Source organism: Amia ocellicauda, unplaced genomic scaffold, assembly GCF_036373705.1.
Source record: "Amia ocellicauda isolate fAmiCal2 unplaced genomic scaffold, fAmiCal2.hap1 HAP1_SCAFFOLD_32, whole genome shotgun sequence".
Taxonomy (NCBI): Eukaryota; Metazoa; Chordata; class Actinopteri; order Amiiformes; family Amiidae; genus Amia; species Amia ocellicauda.
Window position 1 is genome coordinate 980324 of NW_027102887.1, and position 24301 is coordinate 1004624.

A 24301-nucleotide genomic window follows, 5' to 3' on the forward strand; every position below is an offset into this window, starting at 1 on the left:
CAATGTTTCAGTTGTTAGCCAAAGATTGACAGAGTACATCTCATACACACAGGCCAGACAGCAAGGATTTCTTTTTGAAATTCAATTACAAATGCTTCATGAACTCATCAATACGATTAGAGCTCCTGAAAGCAATATAACTAACTCACTCTACAGCATCTCATTAGCAGTGAAAAGAAACCAAGAAAGTTGGGACAGTCGACTGTTTACCACTATGTAACATCACCTTTTCTTTTAATAACACTTATTAAGCACTTGGGCACTGAAGACACCACTTGGTTAAGTTTAGCAAGTGGGATTTCCCCCCATTCATCCATTATGCATTTCCTCAGCTGCGCAACTGCACAGGGCCTTCGTTGTCTTAATTTGCACTTCATAGTGCGCCACACATTCTCAATTCGGAGACAGGTCAGGACTGCAGGCAGGCCATGCTAGCACCCGCACTCTCTGCCTACGCAACCATGCGCTTGTAATCTGGGCAGAATGTGGTTTGGCGTTATCCTGCTGAAAAATGCAGGGACGTCCCTGGAAAAGATGATGTCTGGATGGCAGCATATGTTGCTCCAAAATGTGTACATCTCTTTCTGCAAAAATGGTGCCCTCACAGATGTGCGAGTTACATGACAGACAGACACTCATACACACTGTCACACCCACACACACACACACACTTTCACAGACAGACACACGCACACACACACACACTTTCACAGACACACACACACACACACACACTTTCACACAGAGACAGACACACACACACTTACATACATACATACATACATACATACAGTGAGGGAAAAAAGTATTTGATCCCCTGCTGATTTTGTGCGTTTGCCCACTCACAAAGAAATGATCAGTCTATAATTTTAATGGTAGGTGTATTTTAACAGTGAGAGACAGAATAACAGCCAAAAAATCCAGAAAAACGCATTTCAAAAAAGTTATAAATTGATTTGCATGATAATGAGGGAAATAAGTATTTGATCCCCTATCAATCAGCAAGATTTCTGGCTCCCAGGTGTCTTTCATACAGGTAACGAGCTGAGATTAGGTGCACTCTCTTAAAGGGAGTGCTCCTAATCTCAGCTCGTTACCTGTATAAAAGACACCTGTCCACAGAAGCAATCAATCAATCAGATTCCAAACTCTCCACCATGGCCAAGACCAAAGAGCTGTCCAAGGATGTCAGGGACAAGATTGTAGACCTACACAAGGCTGGAATGGGCTACAAGACCATCACTAAGCAGCTTGGTGAGAAGGTGACAACAGTTGGTGCGATTATTCGCAAATGGAAGAAACACAAAATAACTGTCAGTCTCCCTCAGTCTGGGGCTCCATGCAAGATCTCACCTCGTGGAGTTTCAATGATCATGAGAACGGTGAGGATTCAGCCCAGAACTACATGGGAGGATCTTGTTAATGATCTCAAGGTAGCTGGGACCATAGTCACCAAGAAAACAATTGGTAACACACTACGCCATGAAGGACTGAAATCCTGCAGCGCCCGCAAGGTCCCCCTGCTCAAGAAAGCACATGTACAGGCCCGTCTGAAGTTTGCCAATGAACATCTGAATGATTCAGAGGAGAACTGGGTGAAAGTGGTCTCAGATGAGACCAAAATCAAGCTCCTTGCCATCAACTCAACTCGCCGTGTTTGGAGGAGGAGGAATGACCCCAAGAACACCATTCCCACCATCAAACAAGGAGGTGGAAACATTATGCTTTGGGGCTGTTTTTCTGCTAAGGGGACAGGACAACTACACCGCATCAAAGGGACGATGGACGGGGCCATGTACCGTCAAATCATGGGTGAGAACCTCCTTCCCTAAGCCAGGGCATTGAAAATGGGTCAAATACTTATTTCCCTCATTAACATGCAAATCAATTTATAACTTTTTTGAAATGCATTTTTCTGGATTTTGTGGCTGTTATTCTGTCTCTCACTGTTAAAATACACCTACCATTAAAATTATAGACTGATCATTTCTTTGTCAGTGGGCAAACGTACAAAATCAGCAGGGGATCAAATACTTTTTTCCCCCACTGTACATACATATATATGGAAAAGAAACATTACAAGTATAAATCGCAATAAGATGTAATAAAGTACAGATAAACAAAATGTAATAAAATGTGATCTTTTTGAAAATGCAGGGACGTCACTGGAAAAGATGATGTCTGGATGGCAGCATATGTTGCTCCAAAATGTGTACATCTCTTCTGCAAAAATGGTGCCCACACAGATGTGCGAGTTACATGACAGACAGACAGACAGACACTCACACCCACACACACACACTTTCACAGACAGACATACACACACACACACACACTCACTTTCACACAGAGACAGGCACACACACACACACACATACATACATACATACATATGGAAAAGAAACAATACATTTATAAATCACAATAAGATGTAATAAAGTACAGAAAAACTAAATGTAAGAAAATGTGATCTTTAATACACACAAATATGTATGGCTGGTCGGATGCGTCTTGGACTCGGGTTCCTCTTCATTACGTATAACGCTTTTGCCTTTTGCTAAAGCTTTCCGTGGAGGGGATCGTGGGTGAGTTTGTACCATTTTTGGGAGGATCGGCCTTGTTGGGGCGGAGCTGTGATCCAGGTGAACAGCAGATCGGGCTTAGGTGGGCATTTGGGCATAGGAGTAGGAAGGCCGGTCAGGCAAATTAGCTTGCTAAGATACGCAGCAGCAGCAAGCAGCCCCCCCATCCAGACAGCCAGCCAGTCTGGCTGGCAGTGACTGAGTGGTTGACAGACGGCAAGCAACGGAATGTACGTGCTCTGTGATGTCATAGCAGTCAGCTGAGAGAGGCTCGTGATGTCATCGCTGAGCTGGCTGGCTGGCTGGCTCTGTGTGTGTGTGTGTGTGTGTGTCTATGTCTGTCTGTTTTTCTGTTTGTCAGTCTGTCTGTCTGTCTCTCTCTCTCTCTCTCCCTCTCAATTCTATTCATTTGTATTGTCAAAGCAATTGGACATACATACATACATATATATATATATATGTAGCGTAAGGTACACTTTTAAATTTCAATTAAAGAAGTGAATTCATAGTATCACCTTATCACGAATCCTGGAGTCTTGTAGAACTCAATTTCTGTAATCATTGGACGCAGACACCAATTCCAAAGAAATAAATTGTCAAATTTATTTAAAAACAAAGACTAAATTTAGCACTACACTAATTATACAAAAGGGAAAAACTAATTAAAATTCAACTCTAGATCAACAAATCAAAGACAAATCACTTCCGTGACCAAATCAAAGACCATGGGATCACATAGGATAACACACAAATCGTTAAACAAAAAAGGTTATAAACACATTGACTACAATACCGGTTAGTAATTCTAGGAATCACTAAGAAACAGTTGAAAGTGCTAAATTGCAGTTTCAGAAGATGAAAAAAAACTGTAACTGATGGGATATGTAGTACTTTATACTCGAATGGTCTATGCGATTACACCCTGTTGGTGTTATTAAGAACGCCAAGTACCAGAATGCAGAGCGGGACTGTTTTTTGTGCCGTGACTTGTTGGGGGAAAAAGGCGCAGAAAAAACGGACGAGAAGGTGAAGGTAGTATGGCGGTGATGCACGCGTTGGTGAAGTGGGAAAGCGGGGTCGACAAAGACTCTTACAGCGTGATTCCCACTGCTTGCTTTCGCAATTTTGATTTATTCAGCATTGCTGATGATGACGAAGAGACGACTCGAAACTTCAGAGCAGAGTGGAGAGACACGAACAAACCTCCAAAAGGTGGATGGCCTGTCCATGAAGCGCAGATCATTATGACTGGTAACAATGTTTATTTAAAAAAAAAAAAACATTAAAGTCTTTACATGCTATTTGATATATACAATCACAGTATATTTGAAATGAATGTTTAAGTTATTAATGTGTTGTACTTCTAACATACTCTTATAACATGGTAGATGGTGGTGAGGGCGCTAAAACTCGTCATACTTGACTGGCATTTGTAAGAACGATTTATTGTGTGTTGTGCTTTACAATAAAATCCCCCAAATCACAAAATAAATTAAACCAGATATAATTTAACTTCAGTTTTGATTCAGTGTTGGCTGTTCATCTTAATTTGTATGGTCAAAGCACAGTATTTTTATGACAAATAAATATAATCCCCAAATATCTGTGGACATAATGCAGGGTTTTATTTATTTTATTTTTATTTTAGGAAAAGAAGGCGAACTAAGAAGAAAACTTAATGACCTAACAAAAATGCCCTGTCCTAAAATGAAGAGAGTACCTAAACCAAACAAAAAACTTCAAATTTCAGATGATAGTGACCTTGATGAACCACAGTTACCGGTGAGATAATTACTGCAAATATTAAATAAATGTATTGCAGGATTGTTTTTTTTTAAATCATTTTCATATATATATATATATATATATATTCATTTTAAACTCTTTTTCTCTCTGAATACAGCACAAAATAAGAAAGAAAACCGATGGAGCATCAAGAATTAGATCCCGTCATATTCTACAGACATTTAAAGAGTCCAGTGAAGTTGAGCTACAGCAAAACGTTAAGCAGCTCGAAAAGGAAAACACAAGACTTAAAAATGAAAACCAATGTCTTCGAAACCGTATGGTTGATGGTAAGTTTTTTTATTTATAGCAAATAATTCCTTACCTTGATAAATGTTATTCTTCAGTAATTTAGATTCCAGAGTAATGTATTATAGTTGATCATACTGAAGTAATCTAGAACCACAATACAGACTCTTAATGTGCACTGTCTAATAGTTTAATAATACTGATTATTAAATAAAGTTTTTCAACATAACTTCATAATCCTACATTAATGACTATATGCATTACATTAGACCTGGTAATTCTTGTATTTTATCTCTTTTATTTTTTTCGTAGCTAATGTTAATGACCCACAAAAAGGTCAGTTTGCCAATAACATAGAGCAAGTCTCTCAAGTATAATTGCAGGCATTGATGGTTTTGTTTTCACTTTGTATTAAATATATTACTAGAAATGATTATCATTTAATACTAAGGTTTTTTTCTCCAGAGATTCCAGACCTTTTGGACAATCTGAAAAAAATTGTAACAAAAGCCACATTTATCAGCAATGAAGACAAAAGTGTGTCACCATCAAGTGGTTCTGACAGCCCCACAGCAAATTGTTCTGAATCTGACAAAGAATCACCAAAACAGGTATAACACTCTTGGTCTACAATATTACAAAGACAAGGTAAAAATATATATATTGAAAACAAATATTGGTTGTAAACAATCTAATGATGCTACATTATCAGTTATATTCATAGTTATAGTTGATAATAAGAATGTAATTGAATTATGGGTGTCACAGATTCACTGACTTTATTATGTCTGTAAATTAATAAACTTAGAATTGAGACATACTGTGGTCTTTAATAACACATTTCTGTAACAAAATCACAGCCTTACTGATAATGTATTCCACTTAACATAATATAAGAATAGTTTGGGGATAAACTTGTTTTTTATTTACCATTGTCTTTTAGGTGGAAATATTCCCAGGCACTGGAGTTTACATTGACAAACTGTCCTGGATCCTTGCAGAGAGGTGCAGCACGAATACGTCATATGCAAGAACCCTGACGGTTGCTGTCTTTGACTTTCCAACATTACTAAAGAGCAATCTTCGTGGTGGTGGCAGCAAGAGAGATCCAACTTCGGAGACATTAAGATCCTCATTGATGTTATTGAGGATCATATACAGCTGCCTTCGGAAGGACACGACGTGTTTCAGTTGCGGGGCTTTGCAGCCCAGCGGGACCCTCTTAATGCCGGACATCAGCTGCCCGAGCCGGTGCGGATGAACGGAGGGACGTTAGACAGCGTTACCTTCCGGGCAGGAGCAGCGAGCGGCAACACCGGGGTGAAAGTGTCGTCTAACACTGTGCCATTAGCCACTAGCTGATTGAGCAGATCAGTGGTTTTTAAGAAGATAACAATGGCAGCAGACTTGATATTTTCACACCCTGCTACCTCCCCAACCGCTAACACACACTGCTCTAGGGGGCAGAACTGCACCGGAGCGATCTTGACTCCATGGCGTCGGGTCAGTTTTTCAAAAGACGCATTCAGGGGGTCCGACCCCCCGACCCGGGAAGAACTACCGGTACTCCCCCCTCCCCTCCCCTGTTCCCCCACAATAAGAAAAGCACTGAAAACAGAAGACAAAATAAACAAACTGAAAAAAGTAAAGCAACAAAAAAACGCAGCCAAAGGACAGAGCTCTCAGCAGCACTCCCGCTCACTGCAGACCCCTCCCACACACTCCCAGCTGAGAGAGAGAGAGAGAGAGAGAGAGAGAGAGAGAGAGTTAGTGTCTGTCTGTCTCTCTCTCTCTGTAGATGCATCATAGGGAACATATGTAACAATCTCTCTTTTTGTTTACCAAAAATGAGAATGAACGTATTTCAAGTGGGTGTTGCCTTGGTTGGAAACGTTTTAAGATTATTTATGAAGTGTAAAGTGGATTTGTCTCAGTTCTCCGTAGTTTTCAATGTATGTGCCATTCAGTAGCGTTCATGTTACAGATGTGCCCTATGCAGTGGTAGGGTCAATAAAATGTCAGTAAAACTTTATTTTAGCAATTATGGAGGGGAAGAACTGCAAATAGAGGGTCCCCACTAATTATCTAACTTACCAACAACGTTTAAAATTAGGTCTTGCGAAGCTGCCAAATAATGCTGTATAATCGTATGTGTCTTCATACACCGGCTGCTATAGTCTGATAGCTTTGATTATATATATATATATATATTTTCTCGTGAACCACAAATGCTATTTGCTTGATTTTTACAGAGTATGTTATAAATACCATTCTTATGAAGCCTGACAAATTGTATGCTGTAATTATGAATATTTTCAAATCATTTGTTTGTTTTTCCTAACATGTTACAAATGTTCCCTATGTGAAAGATGCATTATATCTTAATAACGTCTAAACAATTAAAGATATACAGATTATTATTTTTGGTGAAGTTATAATACATTGCTATTAACTATGTGTGTCAGTAAAAGTTTAAATTTCCTAAAGGATTTTTATTGATCTTGCAAAATAAGTGTTTAGGGAACATTTGTAACATAGAGGTGGGTTAGCCACCGGCTAAGGGCAGCGGCTCCGGCTCCAGCACCGTCACCATGTCGCTGGAAAAGCGCTAAGTGAGCTCACAGTGAGCTCAGTGTAATGTCTGCTCTGGTGAGCTCACAGTGTGACCTAGTCGTGAGTTCACGTCTTCACTGGGTAGTCCTTGACAACTTAATTGACTCAAATCTTGGGCTTAATTGGTCAAAATGACCATTGGTTGAAGGTACTCAGGGACTGATGTGTAGAGAGACTTATTAAACCTGCAGGATTGTGGTTTTCCCAGATCAGAATTAACCAGATCACCACAAAGGAACATGGTAGGTGCTATTGCAACACAGATTACACAAATACATTGAAATCCAAGTTTGCAGTGGTCCTTGGGCCATTGTGTGGTGATCCAGATCACTTCAGCAGGAATTTTGCAGTGGTCTGGACTACAACTCTCTCTCTCTCTCTCTCTCTCAATTCAGTGCATTTGAATTGTCAAAGCAATTGGACATGCATACATACATACATACATATACACTCACCTAAAGGATTATTAGGAACACCTGTTCAATTTCTCATTAATGCAATTATCTAACCAACCAATCACATGGCAGTTGCTTCAATGCATTTAGGGGTGTGGTCCTGGTCAAGACAATCTCCTGAACTCCAAACTGAATGTCTGAATGGGAATGAAAGGTGATTTAAGCAATTTTGAGCGTGGCATGGTTGTTGGTGCCAGATGGGCCGGTCTGAGTATTTCACAATCTGCTCAATTACTGGGATTTTCACGCACAACCATTTCTAGGGTTTACAAAGAATGGTGTGAAAAGGGAAAAACATCCAGTATGCGGCAGTCCTGTGGGCGAAAATGCCTTGTTGATGCTAGAGCTCAGAGGAGAATGGGCCGACTCGATTCAAGCTGATAGAAGAGCAACTTTGACTGAAATAACCACTCGCTACAACCGAGGTATGCAGCAAGGCATTTGTGATGCCACAACACGTACAACCTTGAGGCGGATGGGCTACAACAGCAGAAGACCCCATTGGGTACCACTCATCTCCACTACAAATAGGAAAAAGAGGCTACAATTTGCACAAGCTCACCAAAATTGGACAGTTGAAGACTGGAAAAATGTTGCCTGGTCTGATGAGTCTCGATTTCAGAGTCAGAATTTGGTGTATACAGAATGAGAACATGGATCCATCATGCCTTGTTACCACTGTGCAGGCTGGTGGTGGTGGTGTAATGGTGTGGGGGATGTTTTCTTGGCACACTTTAGGCCCCTTAGTGCCAATTGGGCATCGTTTAAATGCCACGGCCCGTTGTTTCTGACCATGTCCATCCCTTTATGACCACCATGTACCCATCCTCTGATGGCTACTTCCAGCAGGATAATGCACCATGTCACAAAGGTCGAATCATTTCAAATTGGTTTCTTGAACATGACAATGAGTTCACTGTACTAAACTGGCCCCCACAGTCACCAGATCTCAACCCAATAGAGCATCTTTGGGATGTGGTGTGTAACGTTATGTTGGGTGTATTTGGATAAGAGTATTTGGGCTCTGAGCTGAAGCACGGATCTAAAGAAGACCTCTCCCCCCCAAAGTTATCAGATTTCCTTAGCTCATCAGCTTGGAACTGGTTTGCATCAAAGTGACAGTTTTGGGGAGGATGGCACCGAGAAGAGGCCAAATAGTTTGTTATTCTGCTATGAGATGTCTGGAGAAAGGGGCCTGTGGGTGATAAAAACTCTTTGAAGTGGATGAGAGCCGAAATCCCGACATAGAGCTACGAACCCAGGCCAACCGGCATTTCCAAAAGATGGCATGGATTGACATCAGTCATAAATCCAAAGTCACAAAAGATTAAGTCTGTTTTAGTTACTTGTGATAAATTGTTGATATCCTAAGCGTTGGCATTAGAGTCATTAGGTGATTAATCGAGTACTGTTCTGTTGGGTTGTTACTGAATAGCCAAAACAATGATTACCCAAATGTCCCCATGTGAAGCATTGATTGTTAAGGTACCAGGAACAGAGATTCCTGAATTCCTTGGACGCCTAGGCAGTTTGGACTTTGAAGTAGAGTCGCGTCGAACTCAGTTGGTAAACAACACTACGACGCAACTCGAAAAAGAGTCGATAGAGGTGATGAAAGTTATGGCTAGCTTAGCGCTTGCGAGCTCAAGGGTAGTGAACTGGATCATAAGCAAGTTTGAAAAACTGAAAAAGCTAGGAGAAAAGTATGCTAAAGCGAAAGAAGAAAGAGCCAAACGGCATGGAATGGTTTTAGAATTTGAAGGAAAGCTAGATACTTGTGGAAAACAAGTCATTGTGTTGAATGCTGAAAAAGAGGACTTAATTGAACAGAGAGAGCAATTAGGAAATGATTTAAGACAATGTCAAGTTGAATTGGAAACAACTCTGATCCAAGTAAAAGGTCTGCAAAATGACAGATGTAAAGCGGTTGAAAATGAAAGGATAGTTTTGAAGGACCGGGATGTTTTGGAAATGCGTCTTTGCAAAACAGTCAGGGAGAAAGATTTGGGCACTGTAAAAATGGAGATACTCGAAGGCGAGGTCATACATTTAAAAAGGGACAGTGAAGAAATGAGGAGAGTAAATCAGGTGCTTAGGGGAGAACTCAAATCAACTGAAGTTGAAAATGAGCGTCTCAAGCAACAAATAGGGGCCCTGAAAGCTGCCTCTTGGTGGGCTGCAAAGCTGACACCTGACAGCATAAAGGAACAGCCGGAACCGGCCAATGCACGGAGTCGCACACCGTCTCCACATTTAGGCCCCGGGTTGCCTCGTCCTGATCGTACCCCTCCCTGTAGTCTTTCTCCACCCAGGGTAAGAAGCTCGTCGCACAGACGAACTTCCTCTCCCGAGAGTCCAGACCGAAAGGTTAACATGCGCCAGTTGAGAGAACTGGCTAAAGATTGTGAAACCTTTAACCCAGCAGACAAGGAAGGAAATGTGGAAGCGTATATTAAGGACATTAAGTATGCTTTGAGTTTCTATCCTGAGGCTACGGAGAAGGAAAAGGTTCTCCTAATCCGCAAAACTACCTCTCGCCAAGTCCATTCTTGGATGGAGAGGCAAGGGTCCATGGTCTGCGATAGGTTTCAACGCTTGTGCAGAGCATTAGTTAGGGACTATTCCAGGTTGATTGATCCAGTGGCAGCAGTGACTGCCGCACACCAGATCAAACAGGGTAAGCATGAGTCCCCCCGTGATTACTATGAAAAGCTTAGGAAAACCTATTTTGCGGGTCAAGATCGACCCGGGGCCGAGGAAGAGGTGAGCTTTAAAGGGTTGTTTGTTGCTAATTTGTTCCCAACGATTAAGGAAATGATCATATTACATGCAGACGCAATGTATATGAACATAGCTGAAATTCGAAAAAATGGCACAGAAAGCTTGTGAAAGCAAGTACAATAGCACTTCTGATCGTAAAGATTCAAGCACCCAAGTACTGGCAAGGCGCTCTGAGAGCCCTATTTCTCCACTGGAGTTAGAGGGGACAGAGATTCAAAGAAGGAAAGAACCTCCCAAGGATGGAATCCAAGACACCCAGGCTTACAATAAAAAAAAGAAATCTGCTCCTAGCCTAGGTGGGTTAACTCAGTCTCTGAGCAATGTTGCAGTTTCTGAGCTACTGCTACGCTTAGCTCTGCTCCCTTTGCCCCCTCTTCCCAAACTGGAAGTTAGTAGCCAGGGTAAAGGGCCGGACTCGCCACCTAAGGAATGACTAGCTCTGGAACCACCCCCTGTCCCCGCCTCTGTGTTTTTGATTGGATGTGAGGAACAGCAGGGGGGTTTCTCTGACACATCAGCCCACTGGGACCTCCCAGTGGGGGAAGTTGCCTGCAGGCAAGCTGAACCTTTGGTGATGTTACTGGGTGATCTGACACAGAGAGGCAGAGCCAAGCAAGTTTACATAGAAGTGACCATTGAGAATGTGTGGGAGTGAGGAGCCTTGTTGGACACTGGGGCTGAAATTTGTTTAATGTCTGCCACCACAATGGGCAACCTGAAACAAATTATGGAAACCTCAGACCAACAACTGAAAGTGGAAGCTTGTAGTGTGAACATTACAAGTTACACAGAGACTAAGGCACAGCTCACTCAAAAGGCATTGTTAGAGTTCACCTTTGGGAAGATTAAGTTGGTTCATCCAGTTTATATTTCCAAATTTGAAACAGAGAAGTTGATCATTGGTCAGGATCTATTGAACAGGTTGTGGGCTCAAGTTGAATCACCAAAGCCGGTGGAATTGAATGACAGATATGATACAGCCACCAAGGTACAACTTCCCAATGAGACCATTTTTTGTGCATGTCCCTAAAGGGGGCACCGGCTTACCATGTAAGCCAACCATTCGAACCCAGGTCCCTACCAACTATTATAGACATAGTGAAGGTCAGGTGCCTGAATAACACCTGAATTCCCAGTCACCTCCCTCTGTTAATCAACTTCCACCTATTGGTTACCGTCAGTAACCATACTCAATACTGAGTAATACCAATTGTTTTCTTGTTTTAATGTACTAGTGTTATAATATGTAACCTGTATATGTGCTAGTATAGGATTGTCAATTTGATTGGAATACATTCTGCTTAAATAATGAACTATTAGTTTGTTTTCTTTGATTTCTCGGGGTCATGAATGGTGAAGTCCACTGTTGAATTCTGTTACATAACTTTGAGATAAATGCTTAACGTCTTATTTTGTCTTGAAGGGGATAACGTCCTAGTCGACCTCAGTCCCATTCAAGAAAGGGGGTATGTAGCGTTATGTTGGGTGTATTTGGATAAGAGTATTTGGGCTCTGAGCTGAAGCACGGATCTAAAGAAGACCTCTCCCCCCAAAGTTATCAGATTTCCTTAGCTCATCAGCTTGGAACTGGTTTGCATCAAAGTGACAGTTTTGGGGAGGATGGCACCGAGAAGAGGCCAAATAGTTTGTTATTCTGCTATGAGATGTCTGGAGAAAGGGGCCTGTAGGTGATAAAAACTCTTTGAAGTGGATGAGAGCCGAAATCCCGACATAGAGCTACGAACCCAGGCCAACCGGCATTTCCAAAAGATGGCATGGATTGACATCAGTCATAAATCAAACCCCCCTCCAATAGGACACTGGGGGCTGAAACCGAAATCCAATCTCAAGAACTCAGGAACCAATCACCTACTGATCTGACAGACTATAAAGGACAAACACGGCCTTTCTTTCTCTCTCTCTCTCACCTGAACCAGTAACTCGCTGCCACAGCTCAACCTGTAGCTCTGTTGCCCGAACCGGAACCAGAAACCAACCAAGTCTTTGCCGGCAACAGAAGAGTTAAACTGGGAGAAGGAGATTGAGCCGTACAAAGAATTCTTTTAAAGGACTTTATTAAATAAAGAACTTTACAGACTGCGCTGCCCGCCTGTGCCCACCTGATCAGTGGAGTTTTACAGCTGGACAAATGACTAAGTCGACTGAATACGAAAGTGTCAGTCATTTAAATAGCTATTTGAGTTTTAAGAAACTTGACCCTTGGAACAAACAGGGCCCTGCTTTCCTCAAAGACTTTGTCTTCAAGTAACTACGGTGGAAACCTGCTTACAAAGAAGATTTTGTGCACAACCTTGGAGCCTTCAAACCAGTGGAAAATCTGTTTGGAAACGACTCTACTTTCGCGAAACCCCAACTTCCAGGTGCATCGACTGAGTGGAAGTTCTTGGACAAAGCCGAACCGGACTGCCTTTGTTCCAAACCACACGGACCTCGTGCCGTGTGCTGTTATCTGAGCCCGAAGGCAGAGAGGCCTCTCTGCGACGAAGTTCAGATAAGTTTAACAGTTTGGAGTTCATGATTCATGACATTTGAGAAATCAATTAGAAATGTTAATCTGTGATTCATAACTCTAGAATGTGTAATATCATTTAGTTTTCTTAAATATAAATGTGTGTTGCATTAAACTGTTTTGTTGATAATTTTAGAAATAAAATCTGTCAACGCCGAGAAATATCTTCTCATTCCTGTTTAACTGTTTAGTCTGAAATTGACACAAGTTAATAGACATTAGATTATTGGTGGCCCTGCCTATCCTTAATCATTGAATAATAATCAGTTAAGGGAAATTGTGGTAACAAGTAATGATAGGATCTTTCTCTGTACCTAAACGTTAATGAGACTGATATATATATAACGAGAAGTTACCTGACATAAATACTAACCTGCGTAGTTATTTAATGTCTGACTAATAATACTAACAAGAGACTCACCTTCATCTTACTAACTGGTATTGTAGTCAATGTGTTTATAACCTCTTTTGTTTAACGATTTGTGTTATCATATGCGATCCCATGGTCTTTGATTTGGTCACGGAAGTGATTTGTCTTTGATTTGTTGATCTAGAGTTGAATTTTAATTAGTTTTTCCCTTTTGTATAATTAGTGTAGTGCTACATTTTGTCTTTGTTTTGAATAAATTTGACAATTTATATCTTTGGAATTGGTGTCTGCGTCCAATTATTACAGAAATTGAGTTCTACAAGATTCCAGGATTCGTGATAAGGTGATACTATTAATTCACTTCTTTAATTGAAATTTATAAGTGTACCTTACGCTACAGGTGGAACGGGAGCTTCGTGCCCTGGATGTGCATCCCACAAATCTCCATCAACTGCAAGATGCTATCCTATCAATATGGGCCAACATTTCTAAAGAATGCTTTCAGCACCTTGTTGAATCAATGCCATGTAGAATTAAGGCAGTTCTGAAGGCGAAAGGGGGTCAAACACAGTATTAGTATGGTGTTCCTAATAATCCTTTAGGTGAGTGTATATGGAAAAGGAACAATATGTGTACATCTCTGCATATGGTGCCCTAACAGATGTGCAAGTTACATGACAGACAGACACTCACACACACTTTCAAAGACAGACAGACAGACAGACACTCACACACACTTTCACACACTCACTTTCACAGACAGACAGACACAGACACAGACACACTCACTTTCACACAGAGACAGGCACACAAACACACACAAACAGACACAGACACACATACTTTGACAGACAGACAGACAGACACATGCATATTATGGGTCTTTGTTGGGTAGTGAAATGGGTAGCATCAGTCGCAGTGTGGGTAATGTCAGGGAGCCAATCATAGTCCCCGTTATTTGCATATCGTGGCGCAAAGCATTCTGGGAAAAGCAACTTAACACGTTTAGTCATGTATTTGTCCATAGTTTACACATGAGATGAAAGAGACAGTATGACGTATTGAGCACCTGGGATTCCTCATGTGTATGTGAGGGGCAGAGGAACCGGATCCCAAGTGTGCGTCCCAGGTGCTATAGGTTTCAAAGCATGCAGGGGAATAGGCACCCCACCCTGACACCTATAGAAGACTGGATAGGGAGATATAAATAGCAATAGGGAGACTCTTGTACTTGGTGTGGCTCTATCCATATAGTGGGGCCAGCAGCCACTTAGCAGGTGCAGCAATAGAAGCTCAGCCTGGGGAGACTGGATTTAGCATTTCCTCTCCATTTTGATAACTATCCATAATCATTTCTGCAAAATACTTCTATGATACCTATGTATGTTTTTTACTTGTACTATATTATACTATCAAGTATCAGTGTACACATACAATGTGACCTGTTACATTAATACAGAGGCCACGGAAGGCCAGATCACTAATAGCCACTGTCCCCTGATATTACACTTTTTTACAATCACTTTGGCACTCATTTCAGAACCTTGATGTCATTTTTCAAAACTCTAGACACTAAACTCACACCCGATGATCAAAATGCACATTTTTCAAAACTCTAACACTTTTTTACAATTGCTTGGATACAATACACATCAACCTCAGATCATTTGTTCATTGAACTAAAATGACACAACTTAACATCAAAGTATTACCATTTCAAAATGCAATTCACACATTACATCTGAGATCACTGTCTATTCATTTCATTACAAAGATCTAACTATCAATTGATACAGCTGCTCAAAATGATAAGTGACTGTTGCATTACTCTTAATGCATAGTTTTATGGAAACTGACAAACAGTATTCCATGTTTCGATCATGAAAGTTTCAGGATAATGAGATCCATTGACACCAATAACCGAGGAGCATGGTTTCTTAGGGTTACCATAGACTTGACTGTGTCTTCTTGTTTGTGAAGGAACAGGACTGTGTTTTCCTGTCTGGGTTCCCGCAGGCTTAAGTGTGTTTGTAAACTGCAGCGTAGGTTTGACCTACTATTAGAAAAAAAAAAAAAAAGGAGCGCTAATTAATTGTTCAATATCTGATACGCCGGTGATAATATAAAATAACGTGTTTATAGTTTATAGAAGTTTATAGTGTTTATGGTAAATGAAGAAAAGTCATTAAGTTATATACAAGTTCTATAAATGCAAACATTGAAAAGCATGTTTGTTGTTATTCCTATATAGGATTTAGTATTATTTGTGTTTTCTTGTTTTTTGCTATGTTTTCTCCCCTGTCGTTTATTGTTATTTTGCGGGCTTGCACGCCTTGGTTGTTGTGTACAAAACGATACATAGAAAATGGGAAAACGTGTTACTGTGTGGGAACAGCTCTAGTAAGACGGGCGACCCGCCACTTAAAGGTACACATGTAAGGTACATGTATGATAACTATGGAGTGAAGCGGTGCGTTTGACTGGACAATAGGTGACAGAAAATTAAGGTTTCCAGAAGATGGGACTTTTGATTCAGATAGACTTGAGCACCTAAAAACGGTTTTGCAAAATAGGAATACAAAGCATTAAGAAATGAGAAACCAAAGCTAGCTATCTTAAAACATTTGTTAGAGAAAAGAAAGAAAAGACAACAGGCATAATTCAATCTGAATGCCCCGAAGACAAATTAAAAATATATATATATGTTTTTCAGTATAAATGACAGTCCTCAAGATACTGAAGGAAAATTACTAGATAAGTAATAAATAAGGGTAGTTTGAGACACTGCAGGTCAATATAACATGCCAACCAAAACCATGGTATCTGAATTTACTATGGATATAAATTAATATGTGTCTCTTTGTATGTTTGTACGTTTTCAGTTTGCGCAAGGTAAATGTCCATATTTTTACTTTTTCATGTACTGTATAGTCCAGAATATGACTAAGAGAGTCATAAGTCACAAATAGTTACAGAATGATAGCTAAAAAACGCCAGTTAAATATGTTGTAATAACAGACCTACAAGAAAGTCAGCATTTAACTGTACACAGAATGCTATTGCAAACAGAAATAATAATACAAAATTAAGTTATTTAAATAGGTCTTACGAATACAGAAGTTAAAAGTAACATGTTAGAAATGGAATTAGAGCCAAATTTAGAAATAGGAATCCGAGGCAACCACAAACATTCGGTGAAGGTTTCTTACATATTGATAAATAGATAACCAGATACTCCAGGAAATTAACGATGTGCTCATTTGGAAGCTATGAGTTCCACAATGAAGAGTTTTTAAATCCCTAGAAATAGATCCCTAAATACAATGTGTAGGTAAGAAATTAACTATTGATCAGTTCAATCTGGATTCGGGAACAGTTCTTCTGAACCTGTACTGGTGTAGATTGGACTTCAATAGGAGGAAGTGACACAATAAAGACATGAGCCGCGCAGGAGGACAGTCTTAGTGCCCACGCAGGTTCTTAGTTGGGGAAATCATTGACTGGACACATTTTTTGAAAATGTGCTTTCCTGAAGTACCTGGACATCATTATTGAGATCAATGAAAAGGCTTATTTTCCAAAGATTAAATACATTCATTAACTACAATAATGTAGTGAAATGTATATAAATAGTAATAATACAAATCGATCAAATATAACTTGCATTTTCTTGTAAGAAATTAGGAATAGGAGAAAGAACAGCTGTTGGGATGCAGTGCGATGTTATCCAAAATTGAAAGCGGTTGAGAAAGGAGAGTTTGTTCTGTGTGAGACAAATGTACTGCCACGAGAGACTCTGATGGTGATTGACTGGAATATGAGGGAAAATAATGAAGTTACTACAGGTATAACTAAAGGTGTAACATAACTAATTTAATGAAACATAGTCATGGCAAGTTATAAAACTGTTTGGAAATAGTCCTTTCACAAACAGAAATACCCTATCAATTAGGAAGAGGGGGGCAGGGGGCAAGGGCCGTATGTGCTCCTCTGCTCCCCCTGTTCGCCTGAGCAGACAAGCAGCCTGAGATGAGAGAGAGAGAGAGAGAGAGAGAGAGAGAGAAGTCAGAGACAAGGCAGAGACAAGGCAGAGACTGTAAGTACGTGTAAGGGTTCATAACTTATTACAAACAGAGCAAGAGTGTAATGAATGGTAATTTACACTGCTTGTATTAATAATGATAATAATATTGATGTTGATACAGACGAATACATCACATACTAGATGACAACCGCATAAAACTAATAATAATGAAAATAGGAATAATAGGAGTATGGAAATAATTTCAAATTATGGTTTATTGGTAAAAAATGAATTGAGAAACAAAGATTAATAACTGCCATCATTTACCCAACTACTATTAACTATGGTGTTGAAGGAGCTGCTGTAATAGTTATTGTAATGTTCTCAGGTATTTAAGTTAGATAAAAGGACAAAGATAAGCACATTGTTTTGAAACTTTGACAACTCCACACAAAAAGAGTATCTACACTAGGAAGTAAAGCTGATTCAATAAACACAGGAGATATGATGCTGCTGACGACAGCTGAGTGCTGTACTGAAATAATTTGATAAATGAGATAAATTGGAATCAAGATTATTATTATTTTGAATTGTCCCTTTACTAGAAACCTTATAGATTGTGCGAATGTCAACTAATGTGATAGAGATGCCTTTTATAAGGACGATCTCTGATGTTGTGTGAACCACACATTGTGTCTTCAGACTGATTTATTCCACATGGCAGATATGCATATTATGAATCGTGTCCTGAAGGAACCGATGTCTGACCCATATGGAGAAGATGCTGGTGTTCTTGTTGAGACACAGTAGGCCGAGGGCGCGGCTTTAAAGACAGCCTCACAGCAACTTGAACAGACCAATGCTGAGGTCCACTACGCTGAAGTGATGCTTGACTCAGTGGAGAAATAAGTTAAAATACTATAATTAAAGGTTTTCCAGATTATAGGAATCTACAATATATTGTGAAACTGCTCAGATGACGTCCGCAGTAGCACATATTCTTCTATTGATAGTTTAATTTATAATGTACTATTAGTGGAGATGTCACATTATTCAAATGAATAGAATGACAGCCATGAAGTCAGAATCAGTCCATTGCCCTTCACTTAAGATTTGTACAATGTATAATGTTTATAAATCAAAACGCAACAAATATATGTACAATACAGTTTACAAACTGAATTTGTAAAAAAGAATGTTTTGCTGACTTTTGTATTCTCTTTGAAGCAACAAAATGTATGTGTTATGTATGTCGTAACTAGGGTTTGACTTTTATGACCTGGGGCTGGATGAAATTTAATTTGAGATGCACTGTAAAAGCTCCAGGAAATTGCAACTGGCCACTGCACCTTCCATAAGAGAGCTCAAACATTTGCTAATGCATTGGTTGCCTCACAGGCACTCTTTCCCTGGTTTGCCCATGTGGCGCATGGTGTTGGCCACACGGGCAAAGGGGGGATGTGTGCATCAGTCTTTTAAATTGGTTTGCCCCAGGTTTTATAGTAACAGCTTAGCAATATTGTAGAACTTGCCACATTTGTCAAGCTCATAATCCTGCAATATGCAAATAGATTGTGTTCAAAAGCTTAAATGTTGTGGATATGAATATATACTTGTAATAATATATAGGTGTTCTAAATGGGTTGAAGCCTATCCCGTAGGAAGGCTGAAGTAGTAAAAGTAGCAAAAATACAGTTAAGGGATGTTATATGTAGATTTCGCATTCCAGGGAAATTTCCAGTGATAGGAACACTCACTTCACTGGGACAATAGTGCAGGAACTATGCAAAGCCCTGCGAGGTAAACAACATTTTCACTGCCCCATCAGGCTCAGTCAGCTGGAGCAGTGGAGAAACAAAATGGGATATTAAAGAATAAGCTGTCTAATATATGCAAACAAACAGGACTCAAACGTCCAGATCCCCTTCCTATAGTCCTAATGACAATGAAATCGTCAGCAAATTGAGAAAAACAGGTCTTTCTCCGTGTGAGATTATTATGGGATGACTTATGAGACTCTCCATCACTCCTCCATTGTCTGTAAGGGAAATGGACATCCACTTGATGGATGATGCTATGTTGTCTTTTTGTATGGGACTAACACGTGCTTTCGAAGCTGTCCATTCACAGATGAAAGCCGCCCAGACTGAACCATCCCAGCAGGTTTACCACCCCTTCCAGCAAGGTGACTGTGTATATCAAAGCACACAAGAGAAAGTCCTCCCAACAGCCCAGGTGGACAGGGCCCTACCAGGTGCTCCTGACCACCCACACAGCTGTGAAGCCTAGGAACGACGACATGGATCCACTCCTCACACTGCAAACTTGCCAATCGAGGCGAACAGCACAACCCTGGTGGAGAACAGAGGGATAAAGGAATTGTTCTTCCACATCAGATTTGACATTACTGTATGTATGCAGGCCCTTGTAATTGCTTTTCCAATACTGCCAACTGGTTATTGATGATTGATTTCACATTGTGGTAGGAGTATCGAGTGAAATGAGTGCTATCCACCTCAACAACACAGCGATAACATGGAGCCGGCAGGTGATCCAGGTCACAATAGAGGTCAAGCAGTGGGAGGAGGAAGACGTGGTGGTCAAAGGTGTAGCGTAAGGTACACTTATAAAATTCAATTAAAGAAGTGAATTTATAGTATCACCTTATCACGAATCCTGGAATCTTGTAGAACTCAATTTCTGTAATAATTGGACGCAGACACCAATTCCAAAGATATAAATTGTCAAATTTATTCAAAAACAAAGACTAAATGTAGCACTACACTAATTATACAAAAGGGAAAAACTAATTAAAATTCAACTCTAGATCAACAAATCAAAGACAAATCACTTCCGTGACCAAATCAAAGACCATGGGATCGCATATGATAACACACAAATCATTAAACAAAAAAGGTTATAAACACATTGACTACAATACCGGTTAGTAAGACGAAGGTGAGTCTCTCATTAGTATTGTTAGTCAGACATTCAATAACTATGCAGGTTAGTATTTATGTCAGGTAACTTCTCGTTATATATATATCAGTCTCATTAACGTTTAGGTGGAGAGAAAGATCCTATCATTACTTGTTACCACAATTTCCCTTAACTGATTATTATTCAATGATTAAGGATAGGCAGGGCCACCTATAATCTGGTGTCTATTAACTTGTGTCAATTTCAGACTAAACAGTTAAACAGGAATGAGAAGATATTTCTCGGCGTTGACAGATTTTATTTCTAAAATTATCAACAAAACAGTTGAATGCAACACACATTTATATTTAAGAAAACTAAATGATATTACACATTCTAGAGTTATGAATCACAGATTAACATTTCTAATTGATTTCTCAAATGTCATGAATCACAAACTCCAAACTGTTAAACTTATGTGAACTTCGTCGCAGAGAGGCCTCTCTGGCTTCGGGCTCAGATAACAGCACACGGCACGAGGTCCGTGTGGTTTGGAACAAAGGCAGTCCGGTTCGGCTTTGTCCAAGAACTTCCACTCAGTCGATGCACCTGGAAGTTGGGGTTTCGCGAATGTAGAGTCTTTTCCAAACAGATTTTCCACTGGTTTGAAGGCTCCAAGGTTGTGCACAAAATCTTCTTTGTAAGCAGGGTTCCACCGTAGTTACTTGAAGACAAAGTCTTTGAGGAAAGCAGGGCCCTGTTTGTTCCAAGGGTCAAGTTTCTTAAGACTCAAATAGCTATTTAAGTGACTGACACTTTCGTATTCAGTCGACTTAGTCAATTGTCCAGCTGTAAAACTCCACTGATCAGGTGGGTCTGTGAAGTTATTTATTTAATAAAGTCCTTTAAAATAATTCTTCGCTCAATCTCCTTCTCATAGTTTAACTCTTCTGTTGCCGGCAACGACTTGGTTGGTTTCTGATTCCGGTTCTGGCAACAGAGCTACAGGTTGAGCTGTGGCAGCGAGTTTCTGGTTCAGGTGAGAGAAAGAGAGAGAGAAAGACTGTCCACTGTTCCTTATAGTCTGTCAGATCAGTAGGTGATTGGTCCCTGAGTTCTTGAGATTGGATTTCGGTTTCAGCCCCCAGTGTCCTATTGGAGGGAGGCTTTATTTATGACTGATGTCAATCCATGCCATCTTTTGGAAATGCCGGTTGGCCTGGGTTCGTAGCTCTATGTCGGGATTTCGGCTCTCATCCACTTCAAAGAGTTTTTATCACCTACGGGCCCCTTTCTCCAGACATCTCATAGCAGAATTCCAAACTATTTGGCCTCTTCTCGGTGCCATCCTCCCCAAAACTGTCACTTTGATGCAAACCAGTTCCAAGCTGATGAGCTAAGGAAATCTGATAACTTTGGGGGGGGAGAGGTCTTCTTTAGATCAGTGCTTCAGCTCAGAGCCCAAATGCTCTTATCCAAATACACCCAACATAACGCTACATATGTATGTATGTATGTATATATGTGTAGAAGGAAAATTAGAAATTATTTTCTTACACCTGTTTTTCTCTCTTGTATACTTAAGAAAGATACGGTCAAGCTAGAAGGTCAGCCCAGAAGATAGTTTGATTTCTGTTTGTTATTTACGATGAGAACCATGGAGACATTGTCAAACGGTATGACCTACGTGCCTGTTCCCTAAAACCATGTGTTGACCTATGAACTCTGTTCTATAATGATATATGTTCTGCTTAGTTAGCCTTTAAGATAACATAGTAATGACTTTCTAGCATGTATGGATGTATGTATGTATGTATATATATGTATATATGTATATGTATGTATGTCCAATTGCTTTGACAATACAAATGAATTGAATTGAGAGGAAGAGATAGAGAGAGAGAGAGAGAGAGAGAAAGAGAGAGAGAGAGACAGACAGACAGACAGACAGCTCAGCGATGACATCACGAGCCTCTCTCAGCTGACTGCTATGACATCACAGAGCACGTACATTCCGTTGCTTGTCGTCTGTCAACCACTCAGTCACTGCTAGCCAGACTGTCCCTAAGACAAAGTGTACAATACTTCAATTATATCTCCTCCAGACAGATAAAGAGTATTAAGAGCTACGATGAAGTTACCCAGGAGACGTAAAAAGCTTGCATCACCTGGTATTTCCTGGAGGTCACCCATCCAAGTACTAACCAGGCCCTGGCCCGTTTAGTTTCCAAGGTCTGACGAGATCGGGCACGTTCAGGACGGTGTTGCCGCAAGCCGAGATGCCTGGCTGCATGATGTCTCTTAAAGGCGGGCGGGTTTTGACGGACCTTCCAGCAAAAAAAAAAAGAAAAAAGAAAAATGGAGGGAAAAATATCAGTGCAGCAAAGGGTGTTGAAAGTTGCCGGGTACGTGTACATTTCTTCAATTGTATCTTCTCCTGACAGAAAGAGAGTATTAAGCGCTACGATGAAGTTACCCAGGAGACGTAAAAAGTTTGCAGTACCTAGTTTTTCCAGGAGGTCACCAATCCAAATACTGACCAGGTCCTGCCACGTTTTGCTTCCTAGATCTGACAAGATCGGGCGCGTTCAGGACGGTGTGGCCGCAAGCCAAAAAGCCTGGCTGCATGATGTCTCTTAAAGGCTGGCGGGTATTGACGGAACTTCCAGCAAAAAAAAGAAAAATGGAGGGAAAAATACCAGTGCAGCAAATGGTGTTGAAAGTAGCCGGGTACGTGTACAAATCCTCAATTATAACACCTCCAGACAGAAAGAGAGTATTAAGAGCTACAATGAAGTTACTCAGGAGACTAAAAAGCTTGCAGCACCAGGTATTTCCAGGAGGTCTCACATTCAAGTACTGACCAGGTCCTGCCCCGTTTAGCTTCCGAGATCTGATGAGATCGGGCGCGTTCAGGACGGTGTGGCCGCAAACCTAGAGGCCTGGCTGCATGATGTCTCTAAAAGGCTGGCGGGTATTGACGGAACATCCAAGAAAAAAAAATAAAAAAAAAATAGAAAAATGGAGGGAAAAATATCAGTGCAGGAAAGGGTGTTGAATGTAGCCGGGTACGTGTACAATACTTCAATTATATCTCCTCCAGACAGAAAGAGAGTATTAAGAGCTACGATGAAGTTACCCAAGTGACGAAAAAAGCTTGCAGCACCTGGTATTTCCAGGAGGTCACCCATCCAAGTACTGACCAGGCCCTGCCCCATTCAGCTTCCGAGATCTGACGAGATCGGGTGCGTTCAGGACGGTGTGGCCGCAAGCCAAGAGGCCTGGATGTATGAAGTCTCTTAAAGGCTGGCGGGTAATGACGGAAGTTCCAGCAAAAAAAAAAGAAATAAGAAAAATGGAGGGAAAAATATCAGTGCAGCAAAGGGTGTTAAATGTAGCTGGGTACGTGTACAATACTTCAATTATATCTCCTCCAGACAGAAAGCGAGTATTAAGAGCTACGATGAAGTTACCCAAGTGATGTAAAAAGCTTGCAGCACCTGGTATCTCCAGGAGGTCTCCCATCTAAGTACTGACCAGGCCCTGCCCCGTTTAGCTTCCGAGATCTGACGAGATCGTGCGCATTCAGGACAGTGTGGCCACAAGCCGAGATGCCTGGCTGCATGATGTCTCTTAAAGGCTGGAGGATATTGACAGAACTTCCAGCAAAATAAAGAAGAAAAAAGAAAAATGGAGGGAAAAATATCAGTGCAGCAAAGGGAGTTGAAAGTAGCCGGGTACGTGTACAATTCTTCAATTATATCTCCTCCAGACAGAAAGAGAGTATTAAGAGCTATGATGAAGTTACCCAGGAGACGTAAGAAGCTTGCAGCACCTGGTATTTCCAGGAGGTCTCCCATCCAAGTACAGAATAGACACTGCCCCGTTTAGCTTCCGAGATCTGATGAGATTGGGCGCGTTCAGGACGGTGTGGCCGCAATCCAAGAGGCCTGGCTGCATGATGTCTCTTAAAGGCTGGCGGGTATTGACGGA

General features: G+C 40.7%; 2 non-coding genes and 5 pseudogenes across 2 annotated transcripts; 1 reads left to right on the forward strand and 6 right to left on the reverse strand.

Moving 5' to 3' along the window:
- Window positions 1-2513: 2513 nt before the first annotated feature.
- Window positions 2514-2630, forward strand: LOC136730552 (U5 spliceosomal RNA). The gene has a single exon (XR_010809346.1). It is a non-coding gene; the product is annotated as a U5 spliceosomal RNA (small nuclear RNA).
- Window positions 2631-22464: 19834 nt separating this feature from the next.
- LOC136730863 (uncharacterized) lies at window positions 22465-22583 on the reverse strand (annotated as a pseudogene).
- Window positions 22584-22799: 216 nt separating this feature from the next.
- LOC136730527 (uncharacterized) lies at window positions 22800-22918 on the reverse strand (annotated as a pseudogene).
- A 205-nt stretch (window positions 22919-23123) lies between these two features.
- LOC136730730 (uncharacterized) lies at window positions 23124-23242 on the reverse strand (annotated as a pseudogene).
- A 220-nt stretch (window positions 23243-23462) lies between these two features.
- On the reverse strand, window positions 23463-23581 carry LOC136730575 (5S ribosomal RNA). The gene has a single exon (XR_010809369.1). It is a non-coding gene; the product is annotated as a 5S ribosomal RNA (ribosomal RNA).
- Window positions 23582-23796: 215 nt separating this feature from the next.
- Window positions 23797-23915, reverse strand: LOC136730847 (uncharacterized; annotated as a pseudogene).
- A 216-nt stretch (window positions 23916-24131) lies between these two features.
- On the reverse strand, window positions 24132-24250 carry LOC136730478 (uncharacterized; annotated as a pseudogene).
- Window positions 24251-24301: the final 51 nt, after the last annotated feature.